Source organism: Scyliorhinus canicula, unplaced genomic scaffold (assembly GCF_902713615.1).
Source record: "Scyliorhinus canicula unplaced genomic scaffold, sScyCan1.1, whole genome shotgun sequence".
NCBI classification, from domain to species: domain Eukaryota; kingdom Metazoa; phylum Chordata; class Chondrichthyes; order Carcharhiniformes; family Scyliorhinidae; genus Scyliorhinus; species Scyliorhinus canicula.
The window spans coordinates 1,086,311-1,104,520 of NW_024055461.1; the positions used below are offsets into that span (position 1 = coordinate 1,086,311).

An 18,210-nucleotide genomic window follows, 5' to 3' on the forward strand; every position below is an offset into this window, starting at 1 on the left:
CCAAAGAGCACAAATTTAAGACTGAGCTTAAGCAAAATATAACTTATGTTAAGTTCGATATGATTTCAACATCTCATGGTTTTATATGTTGTAACGTCTATTTAGTTTAAAGAAACAGCTGTCACCTTGTAATAAGTGATGTGGTCTCTCAGCCTCACCATTCGAATCTGCAGCAACACAGTGACGTTGTACATTGTGCAGGTTCGTTGCTTGCTAGCGGTTTCTGTAGTGTAGTGGTTATCACATTCGCCTAACACGCAAAATGTCTCCGTTTCGAATCTATCAGAAACATCTCGTACTTCTAGTTTAGTCTGTTGCTGACTGTTACCTCAATCGCGTAACTGGTCTTCATCAGCGCGCGGTAGCGCAATGGATAACGCGTGTGACTGCGAATCAGGAGATGAAACCCAAATCTGCGATGGAAGGACCCACAAAATGGGTGCAGCATTTACAGTGTGAAACTGCTGAACACACACTGAGTGTGAAAGCTGTATTGAGCCCAGTGGAAAGATGCGCTGCTGTTCCTCGAGTGTTTGTTGAGCTTCTGTGGAACATTTCAGGAGACCGAGCTGAAGCAAAATATAACTTAAGTAAAGTTCGATATAATTTCTACATCTCATGGTTTTATATGTTGAAAAATTTGTTTTTGAAAGAAACAGCTGTCGTCTTGTAATAAGTGGCGAGGCCTTAAAGCCTCACCATTCGAATCTGCATCAACACAGTGATGTTGTACATTGTACACGTCTGTGGAGCGAGATGGCAGCTGATGTTTCCAGTCCAGTGACAAAGTTGACTCTTTGTCAAAGCTGGAGAACGGGAAATAGGGTCAGATTCAGACAATCGTGAATGGGGCGGGGGTGGCGTGCAGTAATGGGCCTCGATCGGGTGGTCAGCAATAGGTGGAAAATGACGAAAATGTCTCGGGCAGAAAGAAAAAGGGAATGTAAATGAGGCTAATCAAGGCTAAGAAAGGTGCTGATGGCGCATTAAGCGGTCAAAATGTGTTAATGGCAGAACAAAGGTAAGCAGTGTGTCAGAGAACAATTACAAACAGGGATCATTTAGCATTTCGTGTGAGAAAAGTTTGCACAAATATTGGGCACAAAATAATTCTGTTCCTGAATGTTGCCGGGATCTCGTGTGTTCCTGGACTATGAGATTTAGTCTCACATGAGCCACTAAACTCAATTGAACATTAAGGCCCAAGCACTGAATTTTCGGCAGGCAATGAGAGGTGAAGAATTTTCATATCTTGTCACACCTCGGATATTAGCAGCTAGTTCATCCACAATAGAATTTCAGCGATTTACAAATGAACATATTTAATCACCATCTCAAACATGTCTAAATGTATGACAAATGCAACTTACTGCGGATGCTTCAAACGGAAACAAAAACAGAAAATACTGGACAATCTCAGCAGGTCTGACAGCCTCTGGGGAGCAATATGGCAGCTGTCGTTTCCAGTCAAGTGGACTCATTGTCAAAGCTGGAGAACTGGAACTGGAGATTCAGACGATTGTGGGTGGGAGGTGGGAGGTGGGGGTGGTGGCGTGCTGTATTGGGCCTCGATAGAGGGCTAGCAATAGGTGGGAAATGACGAAAATGTCTCGGGCAGAAAGAAAAAGGGAATATAAATGAGGCTAATCAACGCTAAGAAAGGTGCTGATGGCGCATTAAGCGGTCAAAATGTGTTAATGGCAGAACAAGCCTTTCGAAAATGTCTTGGTTTTCTTGGGAACGTATTGGATCCATGCAGTGTGAGCTCAGCTTCTCAAAGCAACCCCAATGTGAATGAATCCCGCCGTCTGCGCTGCAAAGAAATAAAGAAAACATGCTGCTTGACCAATAGAAAACCTCATCAAAGGGCCCGTCCGGGATTTGAACCCGGGACCTCTCACAAATTCCGAGACTCAAAAACCCGAAGCGAGAATCATACCCCTAGACCAACGAGCCACTTGAAAGTGACCGCAGCATACTGTCATTGCCATAGAAAGTCGATCTAACCTCTAGATATTAACCTCAGGGAGTCAGGCGGCATTTGTCGACAGGACAACAAAGCTCGTCTTTCACCGTCACCTTTCATTAAAACCAGGACAGGTTAGAAATGTAGGACGTCTTAACCAAATGAAATCCCAGAGGGAGGAAACAGAACAATAGGAGATACCTCTGATAGCGTCCAAGTCAGGAGAGATTAAATGAGAAAAGGCCCTGGGTTCGCTGGCCACAGGGTGAGGTTCGCATCGAATCAGAGAATGATTACACCTCAGAATGAGGCCATTCGTGCTGCCGTGTCTGTGCCAACTCTCTGTCAGAGAAATGGAAGAAACAAATAAAGAAAAGATATGTCTGGAGGAGCAGTCAATGGCAGATTAATCAACAACTGCGAGAGTGCAGCAAGTGTGAGAATGTGAGGAGATGTGTGGGCCGCACAAATTCACATCTCCGGTGTTTTCTAACTGCTGGTGTCTTCATAGCCCCTGGGACGCACTCAACCTGCTTCTCCATCTCTTAGCTGGTGAATTCTGCCCCTGACCTGGATGGTGCCTTAACTTTGGGCAGAAATAGTCGACATCGATCGAAAATGCTATATTTTTGTTGAAGGCTAAACCATACACCAAAACTTCACATGGTCCTCCACAATAATAATAATCGTGTTGCTCGGTGGCGCTCTGTTGAAATGGTCATTGTGCTTTGCAGACTTTCTCATATTTTCAGGTTCATTACCGGATAGGATGGCAGAGACTCGGTGGCCTTGGGTCCACCTGAGTTAAGTTTTGGAAAGAATATCCATAGTTTTCGGTATTATTAGCTCCACATCAGATAGTTTTCACTACCTCTGCTCGTACTGGGTATTTCAAGTTTAAATTTACTGTGGAAATCGCCGCATGGAGATGAGCCTTATGTTTACCAAACTGCCTCTATGTTGACCTGTACAAAAACCGAGACAGCAATATAACTGCGATAGATAGACCTGACTGCTTCGTGAAATTATTCCCGCAAGCAATGACACTGAATAAAGCTTGTCTGTCGAGTAAATACGCGCTGAGGTTTTTCTACGGGGCGTTATGTTATACCCAACGCTATGCCTCACTGCACAGTAATTGACCGCTCCGCCATCCATACTGAGGGCGCTTATATTGAGGTAACCGTTTTGTTCAGACTTGTCAGCAGCCGCCAGATATCGTGCTGAAACTGCATCTTTCTTCAGAGTTGATACATTGCTAATTATCCAGACTGGTTGCTGTGCCGCTTTCTTATGATATCATTGGATGTAGCGAGTGTCTGGCTCTGAATATTGACATTGTAATTGCACCAAATCCCCTTCTGACCCGGGTTTTGTCACCGGTGATGAGTTATGGATCTACGCATTGTCCGTCGGCGATAGTGGAGGAATTAAATATCAAGAGTTTAAAAATAAGTGACCTGAATTTGTTTGTCAATGTGTCAGTTTGTGGAACTTCCTCTCTACCCACCAGATTGACGTTTCTGATCATTAATTATTACAATCTATTATCAGCTAATCTGGCATGGTGAACATTATCAAGTACTTACCGCCGAACAGCGCCTCCAGTATTAGCAGAAACATGTCTGGCTGAATCTCTGTGAGTGAATGGGAATGGGATGAGTCAGAGATTGAGAGGAGAGCGGGAACCCGGGCTCTGTTCAGTTCATTGTTCCACCCACACAATGCAGGGGGCCAGACCCATTGTGACATCACCCAGGCTAACAAACCCATGATGACATCACCTAGTCTCCGAAATCTGTCGGCTTTGACAGTGCCATCGCATGACGTCATCACGCCCTTGCTTGAACATGGCGCCCTCTGCTGCCGGATTTATCTCATTGCTGTTAGAATGCGGCCATTGAAAGAATTCCGCGAGCACTGAACCACACTAGAAGGTACGAATGTTTACCAGAAACGCAAATTGGAGCTTTTCAGAATCAGATTTTGCTGCTGTTGATGTTTCTGTGAGATGATACAAAATGTCAAGTGACACTAAATCTGTAGAACTCTTTGTTGGCCGGCTCTGGCCAAATCATGTGCAGGACAAAGTATGAACATTGTTAAGAAGTCGGAGAAAGTGCGGACGTTATATATCAGACTAGCAGGCATAATGGAAACCTTTGCACAAGGCTAGCGAAGCTTGCCTTCGTTTGCTTTTAACAAAGAAAGTAGAAGCGACCTCAATTGATGTGCTAAAATGATGTATTTTTGGTCGTATAGATCACAAGTTATTGTTTCCAAAATCAGCAGACAAAATCATCCCAACTTCATGGAAAATTGGATCGTGAAAGGTTAATTTTAGCTATTTTGTTGCGATATGTTGACAGCCGTATTTCGACGCATGAAATGACGAATGAAGAAGATTCAACGGCAACTTTGAAAAGGGAATTGTGAAGGGAAAGCAGCATGGGTAATGTAGGGTGTGAATGGCGATTGGGACAGCGATTGGACTGTGAAGCACTATGATTTTTAGATAATAAATGGTTCTGTTCAGTTGGATACACAACAGAGCACTGGCTATATGAATCATGCCAACCTGCTGTTACACACAGGAAGCAGAGAGGTTGGGGATCAGTGACGGTTCACGCACTCTATGAATTGAGAAACAACCAATCGCTCAATGGCACCGTGTGTAACGTCAAATAAAGACACCCAATAATAGTCCAATCGGTGAGGATCAGTCTCACATTCAGGGGGAGAACGTAAAGCTCTCTCCACTCCTCACCCGCACAGCATTGAGTCTCGGACTCGGCAGCAAGTCCCAGTCTGGAAATCAGACCCGGATTAATCCGCCTTTTGTCCACTTTCATCAACATGACCAGAAACCCCAGGAAAGAGCTGTTTCCAGCTGGAGCGCTGATGCTGCTGATATTGGGTGAGTTTATTTTCTTATCTGATGCATTTTTTTAAAACAAACTCATAGTACCGTGTGCTTATGATGATTTTCTTTTGTTCCCAGCTGTTCAGTGTGAGGATCAGAGCTCCCACCCTGAGCAGGTGGTGGCTCGGGAAGGGGATCGGGCTGAACTGAACTGTCGGATCTCCATTGGTACAGGCGATACCGTAGCCTGGTACAGACAGACACTGACAGGGGCTCCCACATTTATCGCCTCCATTTACCAGGGGAATGAGACCAAAGGACGCTACACCCTTTCCTTTGACAGAAAAAAGAAGTCCAATACCATCTGTATAGATGTCAGCGCGGTCCAGGACTCCGGAATGTATCTCTGTGCGAAGCAGACACAGTGAGACACAGAGCGGATCCGGCTGTACAATATCTTGTTCACTGCCGGGTTTCCGTTGCCCCGTTTACATTTGCACAAACCAGAACTTTTAGAAATGCCGATGATTATCAGAATGATTACTTTCCCATATGTAAACCTCCACCTGGATAGAGTTACAATATCCATCAGCTTTATTACAGATGCAGAATGTCGTAACATTTTATTTGTTTTGTTAGTTCCACAGAGGCAGGCGGAACAATGAACTTTCTCAGATGCCAGGTAGACAGATATGGGAGAGAAAGTTAGATAAACAAATATGTAGCTAGACAGATTGTCAGTAGGTGGATAGATGGACGGACAGAGAGGCGGGCAGGCGGATATATATGTAGATACACAGATAGATTAGTTTATTCTGCCTATGTACTCAAACACTTTAGTTAATTGACCCTGTATGTGTCATAACGTTAATGTTATTCTTGTTTTAACAGCTGTTCCTTGTCACTTGGGGATATTTCAGATATGGATGTATGGGGGAACACAAAGACAGACCATCTCGCTTCATCACAATGTTACTCTCACTACAAATGACTGTGTATCCTGGTACCGGCAGTTCTCCAATCAGGCTCCCCAGAATCTGGTCTCCACATTCAGAGATGAAAGACTTGAGGGAAGGTTTAAAGTATATGTGGACAGTGAGAAAGGTTGCATCGCTCTCAGTGTTAACACGGTTGCGCTGTCAGACGCTGCAGTGTATTACAGTACAGTGAGACACTGTGAAACAAAGAGACGAGGAGCCTGTACTCAACATGAGGGCTGTAGAGACAACCAGCCCGTGTGCAGTGGAAATGAGAGTGAGCCAAACAAAATGTAGAAACAAATGTTTTTCATCCGTGTGATTTATTGGAATTAAAAATGTGTTATTTCCAATGATATAACTAACAGATTAACCCACAGAACAATATCAATCACTTTTCGATACGTGGTTTATTTACATTATTTTACATTTTGTTTAATGTTTAGCGAGCTTTCAAGACTTCCATTCTTTCCAAACGAACGTCCAAACTTATCAGTTGTTTTATGAGTTTTTTCAGTTCATCTATTTATGCAAATGAACACGGACTTTGGCAATAAGGAAGGCACGTCAGAAAACTGAGACAACTGATCTGGGTCAATATTAAATAAAAGATGTAGCAAAAGAAAAACAACAAAAGAGGCATCAGCTGCAGCAACTATAACACCGAAGCAGTAAAAACACTTCTATGATAATAATCCACCAATATACTGCAGCAATATTTGGGAATACATTGAGAATCGTTGTTTCACAGACAGAATTCCGCTAGTTAACGTTCCGAGATCTTCTCTTTGTTTTAAGCCTGTCGAGCTGCCAGTTAGTTCACCGCTGTTTACAGGTGGCAGCTGGGATTGCAGGAAATATCTGTGACGCTTCACCACAATCACGTTTCGGGCAAGAATAAAAATGTGAATTACGGATTCTGAGGCACTGAAGCACGTCTTCTGGGTCGGAAGTTCTGCGTTTCAATACCACTCCAGGGCTTTATGGCTGCAGAAGGTGTGCTCCTTGCCTGGCCACACACGATGATTACCAGCTTTCAAGTTCTTCCAATATGGCTAATGATAGGTGGTAAGAGCTGGAGAGTTTCCTGGTCAGCCATGCTGCAAGAGGCAATGGAAACTACTGCAACACTGTCAAGAATAATCATGGGCCAATCTGATGGAAGTCCCGGGTCAACCAGCGCAACCCGAAAGCTAGTGTTTGAAACAAACATGTTGGACTATAACCTGGTGTTGTGAAACTTCTTACTGTGCTCACCCCAGTCCAACGCCGGCATCTCCACATCATGGCTTTCCTCTAAGATGAACGTGGTGGATCACAAGGCAATATTTTCCAAGAAGAGCAGGAACGTTGTCCAGGTCAATCACGTCCCTGAAAAAGGCAGCTCACGAAACCCCACTGTTTGAAATAATCTACTCGGCCATAATCGGTTGATGAGTTTTCTGAATTTCTTTGTCACAGTGACGGTGTCGCATCTTGGGACGTAAAGAAAAGCGCCATCCAAATATTACATTTCCGCTCACTAAACTATCTACATTGAAATGTTTTAATACTTTATGTGCTAGGAGCAAAGTTACATGTTCGAATTAGAAGCATGGATATCGCTACGATTTCAGGAACCAATTCAGACACACCGCTCATCTCAATGTGTGCCTAACGCTCTGTTATGCTGAGTGACACTTTGATAGTTATTGTACTGGTTCAGCCCAGCTCTCTGTCTCTGTGGGGCTCAGCGCGCAGAAATACACCGCGGAGTCTGTCAGCTCTGTTTTAGACACATCCAGCGAGACGGTGTGGATTGATTGATCCAGATTCACTGAAAAACGGTCCCCTGGAAATCTATCTGTCTTATCGGTGTATCTGCTTCTCTTCATTAGAAACTCCAGAGATCTGCCGGGATACTGATAGTACCAGTGCAGATAAGGAATATTGTTGCTTGCAGTGGTGTAATTACAGAACAACTGAACATTCTCTCCTTCAATCACTGCTATTGCAGCCTGTGTCTGTGACACTGAATCTCCTCGACAATATCCTGTAAGAACCCAAAGCAAGTTTAAATAGAAGGCTGTCACTTCACTATGTTAATACCCTAAATCGTAAACATGATTCTGAGAAATATATCGGCACAGTTAAATATGAATGCATTTCCAACAGCATAGGGGCTGCAGTGGGAAGGTTTTTAGACCAATGAGATCAAAGTTAATTTCCTGAACATTCAGCACCTTCTGTGGAGATCAGTTTCGCTCCTCCATCTCTTGTAATTTGAAGGGGAAACTGGAAACGGTCGATGCGTTTCGTTCGAACTCTTGTATCTGTCAAAGTGCTTCATGCGCACCACTGGAGTCTAGAGTCCCAGCGTAACTCGGGGAATCCCGCCTACTCCCAGCGTAGAGTTTTGGGATACGGTGAATAATGATGACATTTCTAATTGTGAATCCATTTATTCCTTAGTTGTGTTGAGTGAACTATTTGATTAACTGTCATGCCCGCAGAAGATGTGAAACACAGAGCTTCGTAATTTATGAACCTACCTGTTAAAAGAGCCGCAGCTGTGAGGAATAAAAACAAAGTAGCAGATGGCATGTTTGCAGAGAGCTGGCGGTGGATATTAGCAGAGTGGCTGAAGCTGAAATTGTTTTGAAGAGGGGTAAAGTAACATCCGGGTCTCTGCTGATTGAGTCATTATTGGCAGCATCATCAGATGGCATCCAATCAGCTTAAACTGTCTTTGTTTTCTATTCAACCAATCAGCTCACAGTTCGTTTTATTTCTGCTCAATGCAGATGGGGAGTAGGGCAGCGTTCAAATGCAACGTTTGGGCGGCACAGTGACTACTGATTAGTGCTGCTACCTGACCGCGCTGAGGCCCCAGGTTCGATCCCGGCCCTGGGTCTTTGTGCAGTTTGCACATTCTCCCCGTGTCTGCGTGGGTCACACAAGTCAAAAGATGTGTACGATCGGCGGATTGGCTACACTAAATTGCTCTTTAATTGGAAAAAAAATGAATACCCCACATTTTAAAGAAGCACAATGTTGCCAGGTTCATTCTGTCAGGCGGAAAACATGGATGTTGTTTGAGTTTCGGAACCGGGACCCCTAACTATGAAACTCTCCGCATCCAGGAGCCAGTGGTTCTTGAGGAGTTTGAATACAATAAAGATGAAAAGACGAATGCCGCATTTTAACCTGGAGCGGAACTGCCACAGCATCGAGCGTCACATCAAAGCATTAAGGGAAGTTTGTGATCAGTGGCAAGTTTGAGTTTCCCTCTTCCTACTTTTCTGGTATTTCTTTAGCTCGAGAAACGATAATTCCAATACAGGTCTATTCGTGTTGATAAAAGATGGCAATAGCGGTGGGAAAATCAGAGTCCATTTGCCTGCCAATCAGAACGCTCTTATCATGTCCCATTGATTTTTGGATTTCACTTAAATTATATTTTGTAAACATCCTGATCAGCGTAAGACGAAAACTTCAATAAAACATCTCTTCTCCAGCAATAACCACGATTTACTTCGAATTGTGATTCATTTCAGCACAGCAGATTTCGGCCAATTGTTAGATTCAGACTGGCAGTAATCCATCTGATTGTGCAGATGTTGAAGGAACACATTCCCCCCGGGATGGACAGAGGATGGGCAGCTCGACTTCGCAAACTGACAAAATATGAGGTTGACCTACAGAACATACTATTTTGATGCAGTATTCCATAGAGTGAGCTCAAGATTGAGGATTGAGCTCAAGATTGTTTTGTTGAGTTCCTTTGGAATATTTCAGCAGGCCGAGGTCCGGGAGGTCAGCGTTAAGATCCAGCTCTTCAGTCAGTTCAATTTTACACTTGGGCTCTGTGGATTAGAAGGGTCACGTCTCTGTTAAGTTAACGCAGATCAGGAGCATCAATTCTACCCAAACGCACTCCAGCTCAGACACTATCTCTCTGAACAAATATCCACTCCGACATCAACTCACCAAAGATTCTGGTACTTAGATACTCGCTGCCCAGCAATTTGGTTTCATTCAACCTGGATCGAATATAAAGCCAAATACTGCCGAAGCTGGACATATAAAATAAAAACAGAAACTGCTGAATAAACTCGACCATCATCTGTGGGGAGAGAAACGACGGAAACATCCCGAGCGCTGGGAAATCTTTTTCAGAGTGGGCCAATGTAAATCGACCTCGCCGTCAGAATCAAAACAATTCATACTCTATTGTTGCAGCTTCTCATGGTTCGGCTGAGAGGCCATGTCACTTCTTACAACAACAAGTCTCTTTCTTTAAAACAAATGTCTAAACTTACAAGCCAGAAGAAGAACCTATATTGAACTGAAGCATTTGTTCCGCAAATCTCTAACGGCGGAATGCTCTCTTATATTATTAATGCAGCATTCTGAAATCCTACAGAAAAAAGCAACCGACTTTACACAATATTTGTTTCGTTATTCAATGCTTGAGTTGAGTTTAAGAATTGACAATTATGTGTTTTTAATATTTGACCTCTTTGTATTTTGGTGAGTAACATGATGCAGCCTAAATACCCTTCATTTATAAGAAAGGAGGGGTAATTGCAAATCAACTTTGAGCCTGGATTCCCACACTGGCTTTTCCTGTTGCTCCATCAGGAAGACCGTTTTTTCTTTACCAAAGCTGGTTTAGTTAAGTCTCTGGCATTTCATCTAAGTCAGTTACAGTATCGTTTGTGTCTGTCCTTTTGAGTACACGTTACTATAAGACATCCTTCAATCTGGTCTGTTGCATCTGCTGATCCCAATGCTATCTACTCTGCATTGGAGAGACTAAATGCCGACTGTGTGACCGCTTTGTAAAACATCCACCTTGCGGATTTTACAGTACGCTCAACAACTTTGCACAGTTCTTCACACTGATTAGAAACATTTACGCTCCCTTTTTCTTTCGATCCAACACATTTTTGTTATCTCCACCCATCGCTGGCCGTCTGTCGAGGCCCAATGCTTCACGCTCCCCTCTCCCCCCACCCCCACCCCCACATCCCCCACACACTCCGCCAGTCTACACCTGACCAAAGATCCAGTTGTCCAGCTAAGACAAAGAGTCACCCAGACTCGAAACGACACTTGCCATCTCTCTCCACAGAGGCTGTCAGACCTGCTGAGACTGTCCTGTGTTTTCTGTTTTTCTTTCCCATTGACGCATACGCAGTAAGTTGCTTTTATCGTACATTTAGACATGTTTGAAATGGTGATGAGATATGTTCATCTGCATCTGTAAACCCAAAAGATTCTGTGGTGGATGAACAAACTGCTAATATCCGAATCGTGGCAAAATAGGGAAGGCTTTTCTTCCCCTGGCGTCTTGAATATTCCGTATTTTTGACTTTGTTGCAGGAATTTTAATATCTCATGAGAGACCAAATCTCATGTTCCTCGAACGTGCGAGATTGAGGAAGAAAGGTATTTTGTGCAAACATTCGTCACACAAAATGAGAAGCACGCGATGTTTCTGCCCGCTTTCGAACCGGGGACTTTTCGCGTGTTAGGCGAATGTGATAACCACTACACTACAGAAACTGCTGGGAGCATCGCAATCAGTGGCCCTGTGCAATGTGGAACCTCAATGTACTGTTGCAGCTTCTAACGGTTCCGCTGAGACGCCATGTAACTTATTGGAAGGAGCCGTTTCTTTAAAACTGATGTCTCAACTTATCAAAGGATCAGATATTGAACTTTGCTGAACTGGAGATAAGTTATGTTTTGCTTGAAGTTAAATTGAGAGGGCAGGGCTTTCATAAGTAACCACAGCTGAAACGAGAATTGATGATGCCCTGCTCAATTTGCTCTGCATCGGGATTTTGTTCAGCAAATCTCTAACGGCGAAATGCTCTCTTCTATTATTAATGCAGCATTCTGAAATCCTACAGAAAAAAAGCAACCGACTTTACACAATATTTGTTTCGTTATTCAATGCTTGAGTTCAGTTTAAGAATTGACAATTATGTGTTTCTTATATTTGACCTCTTTGTGTTTTGGTGTGTACAATGCTGCAGACTAAATACCGTTCATGTATAAGAAAGGAGGGGTAATTCGAAATCAACTTTGAGCCTGGATTCCCACACTGGCTTTTCCTGTTTCTCCATCAGGAAAACCGTTTTTCTTTCCCAAAGCTGGTTCAGTTAAGTCTCTGGCATTTCCTCTAAGTCAGTTACAGTATCGTTTGTGTCTGTCCTTTTGAGTACACATTACTATAAGACATCCTTCAATCTGGCCTGTTGCATTTGCTGATCCCAATGCCATCTTCTCTGCATTGGAGTGACTAAGTGCTGACTGGGTGACCACTTTGCAAAACACATTCGCTCCATCGACAAGCTGGTGGCAGACTCTCCTGTCGCTTGCTATTTGAACTCACTGTCCTGCTCTCATGTCCACATGTCCGATCTTGGCCTGCTGCAATGTTCCCATGTAGCTCAGCACAACGCCGAGGAAGAGCACCCCGACCTCCGAATAGGCACGGTTCAGCCTTGCGGATTTTACAGTAGGCTCAACAACTTCGCACCGTGAAATCACTCTTCCCACTTCACCACATGTTTATTTCCATCAACTTATTTTTATTGCTTCCATTGATATGTCTTCCTCTCCCATTGTCTCCCCCTCCCCATTCCCCTAGCCAATCGCACCCTCTTGGGAAATCCGCCCCTTGTTCCTCATTTTCATCTGCCATTAACACATTCTAATCTTCTAATCGCCTCTGTCAGCACAGTTCTTAACACTGATTAGAAACATTTATATTCCATTTTTCTTTCGACCCAACACATTTTTGTTATTCTCCACCCATCGCTGGCCGTCTGTCGAGGCCCAATGCTTCACGCTCCCCTCTCCACCCACCCACCCCCCACATACTCCGCCAGTCTACACCTGACCAAAGATCCAGTTGTCCAGCTTCGACAAAGAGTCACCCAGACTCGAAACGACACTTGCCATCTCTCTCCACAGAGGCTGTCAGACCTGCTGAGGCTGTCCTGTGTTTTCTGTTTTTCTTTCCCATTGACGCAAAAGCAGTAAGTTGCTTTTATCGTACATTCAGACATGTTTGAAATGGTGATTAAATATGTTCATCTGCATCTGTAAACCCAAAAGATTCTGTGGTGGATGAACAAACTGCTAATATCCGAATCGTGGCAAAATCGGGAAGGCTTTTCTTCCCCTGGCGTCTTGAATATTCCCTATTTCTGACTTTGTTGCAGGAATTTTAATATCTCATGAGAGACCAAATCTCATGTTCTTCGAACGAGCGAGATTGAAGAAGAAAGGTATTTTGTGCAAGCAGTCGTCTCACAAAATGCGAAGCACGCGATGTTTCTGCCCGGTTTCGAACCGGGGACTTTTCGCGTATTAGGCGAATGTGATAACCACTACACTACAGAAACAGCTGGGAGCATCGCAATCAGTGGCCCTGTGCAATGTTGAACCTCAATGTACTGTTGCAGCTTCTAACGGTTCCGCTGAGAGGCCATGTAACTTATTGGAAGAAGCCGTTTCTTTAAAACTGATGTTTCAACTTATCAAAGGATCAGATATTGAACTTTGCTGAACTGGAGATAAGTTATGTTTTGCTTGAAGTTAAATTGAGAGGGCGGGGCTTTCATAAGTAACCACAGCTGAAACGAGAATTGATGATGCCCTGCTCACTTTGCTCTGCATCGGGAAACAGCTGTCCAACCCACTGAACTAAAGGGGACGCCAAAACTAGGAACTATGAGCCAGCCAGGACTCGAACATGGAAGTCAGACGCGTTATCCATTGCGCCACTGGCGCACAGCAGTAATAGACATTTGCTTTTCCTCGATGATGAAGACCAGTTACGAGATTGAGGTAATATTTAGCGATAGACTAAACTGTAAACACAACATGTTTCTGCCCGGTTTCGAACCGGGGACCATTCGCGTGTAAAGCGAATGTGATAACCACTACACTACAGAAACAGCTGGCAGCGCAGATTCCAACGGACCTGTGTCACCTTCAACTCAACTGCCTTGTTGCAGCTTCGCATGGTTCGGCTGAGAGGCCATGTCACTTCTTACAAGAACACGTCTATTTCTTTAAAACAGATGTCTAAACTTACAAGCCAGTAGAAGAACCTATATTGAACTGACTTTGTTGCAGGAATTTTAATATCTCATGAGAGGCCAAATCAGATGTTCCTCGAACGTGCGAGATTGAGGAAGAAACGTATTTTGTGCAAACATTCGTCTCACAAAATGAGAAGCAAATTGTTTCTGCCCGGTTTTGAACCGGGGACCTTTCGCGTGTTAGGCGAATGTGATAACCACTACACTACAGAAACCGCTGGGCGTATCACAGTCAGTGGCCCTGTGCAATGTTGAACCTCAATGTATTGTTGCAGCTTCTCACGGTTCCGCTGAGAGGCCATGTCACTTATTGGAAGGAGCCGTTTCTTTAAAACTGATGTCTCAACTTATCAAAGGATCAGATATTGAACTTTGCTGAACTGGAGATAAGTTATGTTTTGCTTGAAGTTAAATTGAGAGGGCAGGACTTTCATAAGTAACCATAAGATACGATTTCTAATCATCTAGATAGGAATAATATGATTAGGGATAGTCAGCATGGTTTTGTGAAGGGTAGGTCATGCCTCACAAACCTTATCGAGTTCTTTGAGAAGGTGACTGAACAGGTGGACGAGGGTAAAGCAGTTGATGTGGTGTATATGGATTTCAGTAAAGCGTTTGATAAGGTTCCCCACGGTCGGCTATTGCAGAAAATATGGAGGCTGGGGATTGAGGGTGAGTTAGAGATGTGGATCAGAAATTGGCTAGTTGAAAGAAGACAGAGAGTGGTGGTTGATGGGAAATGTTCAGAATGGAGTTCAGTTACGAGTGGCGTACCACAAGGATCTGTTCTGGGGCCGTTGCTGTTTGTCATTTTTATAAATGACCTAGAGGAGGGAGCAGAAGGATGGGTAAGTAAATTTGCAGACGACACTAAAGTCGGTGGAGTTGTAGACAGTGCGGAAGGATGTTGCAGGTTACAGAGGGACATAGATAAGCTGCAGAGCTGGGCTGAGAGGTGGCAAATGGAGTTTAATGTGGAGAAGTGTGAGGTGATTCACTTTGGAAAGAATAACAGGAATGCAGAATATTTGGCTAATGGTAAAATTCTTGGTAGTGTGGATGAGCAGAGGGATCTCGGTGTCCATGTACATAGATCCCTGAAAGTTGCCACCCAGGTTGATAGGGTTGTGAAGAAGGCCTATGGTGTGATGGCCTTTATTGGTAGAGGGATTGAGTTCCGGAGCCATGAGGTCATGTTGCAGTTGTACAAAACTCTAGTACGGCCGCATTTGGAGTATTGCGGACAGTTCTGGTCGCCTCATTATAGGAAGGACGTGGAACCTTTGGAACGGGTGCAGAGGAGATTTACCAGGATGTTGCCTGGTATGGAGGGAACATCTTATGAGGAAAGGCTGATGGACTTGAGGTTGTTTTCGTTAGAGAGAAGGTTAAGAGGTGACCTAATAGAGGCATACAAAATGATCAGAGGGTTAGATAGGGTGGACAGCGAGAGCCTTCTCCCGCGGTTGGAGGTGGCTATCACGAGGGGACATAGCCTTAAATTGAGGGGTAATAGATATAGGACAGAGGTCAGAGGTGGGTTTTTTACGCAAAGAGTGGTGAGGCCGTGGAATGCCCTACCTGCAACAGTAGTGAACTCGCCAACATTGAGGGCATTTAAAAGTTTATTGGATAAGCATATGGATGATAAGGGCATAGTGTAGGTTAGATGGCCTTTAGCTTTTTTCCATGTCGGTGCAACATTGAGGGCCGAAGGGCCTGTACTGCGCTGTATCGTTCTATGTTCTATGTTCTATAACCACAGCTGAAACGAGAATTGATGATGCCCTGCTCACTTTGCTCTGCATCGGGAACCAGCTGTCCAACTCACTGAACTAAAGTGGACGCCAAAACTGGGAACTGCGAGCCAGCCAGGAGTCGAACCTGGAATCTCCTGATTCGTCGTCAGACGCGTTATCCATTGCGCCACTGGCTCACAGCAGTTATCGACTTTTGTTATTCCTCGATGATGAAGACCAGTTACGAGATTGAGGTAATATTTAGCAACAGACTTAACTGGAAACATCAGATGTCTCTGCCCGGTTTCGAACCGGGGACCATTCGCGTGTAAAGCGAATGTGATAACCACTGCACTACAGAAACCGCTGGCAGCGCACACTCCAACGGACCTGTGTCACCTTCAACTCAACTGCCTTGCTGCAGCTTCGCATGGTTCGGCTGAGAGGCCATGTCACTTCTCACAAGAACACGTCTATTTCTTTAAAACAGATGTCTAAACTTACAAGCCAGTAGAAGAACCTATATTGAACTGAAGAATTTGTTCAGCAAATCTCTAACGGCGAAATGCTCTCTTCTATTATTAATGCAGCATTCTTAAATCGTACTGAAAAAAGCAACCGACTTTACACAATATTTGTTTCGTTATTCAATGCTTGAGTTGAGTTTAAGAATTAACAATTATGTGTTTCTTATATTTGACCACTTTGTGTTTTGGTGTGTAACATGCTGCAGACTAAATACCGTTCATGTAGAAGAAAGGAGGGGTACTTCTAAATCAACATTGAGCCTGGATTCCCACACTGGCTTTTCCTGTTTCTCCATCAGGAAAACCGTTTTTTCCTTACCAAAGCTGGTTCAGTTAAGTCTCTGGCATTTCCTCTAAGTCAGTTACAGTATCGTTTGTGTCTGTCCTTTTGAGTACACATTACTTTCAGACAGCCTTCAATCTGGCCTGTTGAATTTGCTGATCCCAATGCCATCTACTCTGCATTGGAGAGACTAAATGCCGACTGGGTGACCACTTTGCAAAACACCTTCATCGACAAACTGGTGGCACACTCTCCTGTCGCTTGCTATTTGAACTCACTGTCCTGCTCTCATGTCCACATGTCCGATCTTGGCCTGCTGCAATGTTCCCGTGTAGCTCAGCACAACGCCGAGGAACAGCACCCCATCCTCTGAATAGGCACGGTACAGCCTTGCGGATTTTACAGTAGGCTCAACAACTTCGCACCGTGAAATCACTCTTCCCACTTCACCACATGTTTATTTCCATCAACTTATTTTCATTGCTTCCATTGATATGTCTTCCTCTCCCATTGTTTCCCCCTCCCCATTCCCCTAGCCAATCGCATCCCTCTTGGGAAATCCGCCCCTTGTTCCTCATTGTCATCTGCCATTAATACATTCTAATCTTCTAATCGTCTCTGTCAGCACCGTTCTTAACACTGATTAGAAACATTTACATTCCCTTTTTCTTTCGACCCAACACATTTTGGGACACAGTGGAGCAGCCGGATGCTGAAATAAAGATCGAAGAGGAAAGTAATGTCACACTAACCTGCAACTTGAAGACAAGCACTTCTAACCCGTATGTGTACTGGTACAGTCAGAGTCCCGGGAAGTCTCCACAATACATTCTTCATGTTCCGGGAAAGAACATTTACAGACACCCTGACATCCCCGATCGCGTTTCAGCTACCTTAAATCAAACTGCGAAGCTTAGCAAGCTAATGATAGGCAACACGCTGATGTCGGACAGTGCACTGTATCTTTGTGCCTTGCAGCCCATACTGCTACAGGTATAGCGGGTCCCGTACAAAAACCCAACAGTCAGGGTTCCAGTTAGGGCTCAGCAAAGAAACAATAATCCAGCCTCCATAGTGACAGTCACAGTAGGAGACCATTAGGGAATTTGCAACAAATCGCGCCCTACTACACGGTATCCCAGATGTGATCCCACTCATACCCTCTATAACTGAAGCATAACCTTCATGTTTTTGTGATGAATTCACCTCACAATGAACAACAATATTCTCATTATTTGCTACACCTATAAACTGGCGTTTGTGATTCACGCACTCGGACACCCAGATCCCTCTGAATCTCAGTCCACTGCAATTCCCCAGATAATCAGCTTCTCTGTGTGTCTACCTCCCAAAATTAATAATTTCATATTTTCCACATTATATTCTGTTTGCCAGATCTTTGTCCATTCACTTACCCTTTCCATGCCCTTTTATAGGCCCCTAAGGTCCTCTTCAACATTTACTTTCCTACATCTCTCTCTGTGGTCAGCAGGTTGAGCAACTATACCGTCCAAATTATTTATCTAAATTGTAAACGTTCGAAGGCCCAGCACTAACCACATCCTGACAAACAGAAAAATATCCAGTTTGATGTTCGTTGTGGATTTCAGGAAAAGGTTACAGAAATACAGTCCCGGGACCCCTGCTGAGGCAGCAATAACAAACTGGGAAAGATCTCCACTATCACAGGGGACAAAATGTGTATCAGAGTTTGAACAAGCTGTCGTCAGGACGGCAGCTCACAGCG

General features: G+C 44.1%; 7 non-coding genes across 7 annotated transcripts; all 7 read right to left on the reverse strand.

The window, feature by feature from the left end:
* Window positions 1-1,866: 1,866 nt before the first annotated feature.
* Window positions 1,867-1,956, reverse strand: trnap-cgg. Its single transcript is given in 2 exon segments — window positions 1,867-1,902; window positions 1,921-1,956. It is a non-coding gene; the product is annotated as a tRNA-Pro (tRNA).
* Window positions 1,957-11,283: 9,327 nt separating this feature from the next.
* Window positions 11,284-11,356, reverse strand: trnav-aac. The gene has a single exon. It is a non-coding gene; the product is annotated as a tRNA-Val (tRNA).
* A 1,780-nt stretch (window positions 11,357-13,136) lies between these two features.
* trnai-aau lies at window positions 13,137-13,209 on the reverse strand. Its single transcript has one exon. It is a non-coding gene; the product is annotated as a tRNA-Ile (tRNA).
* A 482-nt stretch (window positions 13,210-13,691) lies between these two features.
* trnav-uac lies at window positions 13,692-13,764 on the reverse strand. The gene has a single exon. It is a non-coding gene; the product is annotated as a tRNA-Val (tRNA).
* Window positions 13,765-14,053: 289 nt separating this feature from the next.
* trnav-aac lies at window positions 14,054-14,126 on the reverse strand. The gene has a single exon. It is a non-coding gene; the product is annotated as a tRNA-Val (tRNA).
* A 1,651-nt stretch (window positions 14,127-15,777) lies between these two features.
* Window positions 15,778-15,850, reverse strand: trnar-acg. The gene has a single exon. It is a non-coding gene; the product is annotated as a tRNA-Arg (tRNA).
* A 94-nt stretch (window positions 15,851-15,944) lies between these two features.
* On the reverse strand, window positions 15,945-16,017 carry trnav-uac. The gene has a single exon. It is a non-coding gene; the product is annotated as a tRNA-Val (tRNA).
* Window positions 16,018-18,210: the final 2,193 nt, after the last annotated feature.